This window comes from Penaeus monodon, chromosome 25 (genome assembly GCF_015228065.2).
Source record: "Penaeus monodon isolate SGIC_2016 chromosome 25, NSTDA_Pmon_1, whole genome shotgun sequence".
Taxonomy (NCBI): domain Eukaryota; kingdom Metazoa; phylum Arthropoda; class Malacostraca; order Decapoda; family Penaeidae; genus Penaeus; species Penaeus monodon.
Genome location: NC_051410.1, coordinates 34,526,899 through 34,527,623, shown reverse-complemented (window position 1 = coordinate 34,527,623; position 725 = coordinate 34,526,899). Strand labels below are relative to the sequence as shown.

At 36.7% G+C, this 725-nt stretch overlaps 1 protein-coding gene across 1 annotated transcript in view; it reads right to left on the bottom strand.

Annotated features, from left to right (window-relative positions):
- Window positions 1-725, bottom strand: part of LOC119589372 — a 40,452-nt gene that overhangs the window by 22,156 nt on the left and 17,571 nt on the right. The gene's annotated exons all lie outside the window — the stretch shown is intronic.

The following is a 725-nucleotide window of genomic DNA, read 5'->3' as shown; positions in this document are numbered from 1 at the left end:
CATCAAATGATTACCGTTTCTAAAACCACAATCCTGATAACACAGCACTTTGAAATCTGATATTATCATAGCCTCGAGAATGGAATCTATCAGAAAATTCCTCCTCTGTTAAATTTTCTGCTGATAATCTTTATTTCCGGGTATTTTTTTCCCTCGTCATTTCCAATGGGCCTAAACCTATGCCCCGACTTTCACTATTAGTATACCGCTATGCCCTCTCCCCCGTTTTTCGTCACTCTTTCTGAGATGGCAAAATGGGGGATCCTTCTAAGGCTTCTGAGGGTTTGCAAGACTAATATGTAGCACTGTGTTACTTTTCAGTCCACTTCTATCTATCTTTTGGAAATATGTGTTCATTGAGCCTTCTTCAGCTCTATTGCTTCGCTGTCACTATAGCCATTTTATGCTTTATAGGTATTTATTAATTTCTTCGTATAAGGTCTTTAGTTTTACGTCTAGCCTTTTGAAATACATGATGTTTTCTGTCTCACAAACATATGGGTAGTTCATCCAAAAGGATTTCCCAGAAACCTGCATCATTGGCGCGTAATAATAATGGCAAATTTCGCATGCGTATCTTGTGGTAAATGATTGTCTATTTGTTTGTTTACAATTGCTTTGGCAGTGTTTTTTCACTTCATTTCATGTTTTGTTTATTATTTATGTAGTTTTATTCCTCTATTGGTATAGTTATCATTTTATTCTTGTGCTTCAGCGTCGCGCGT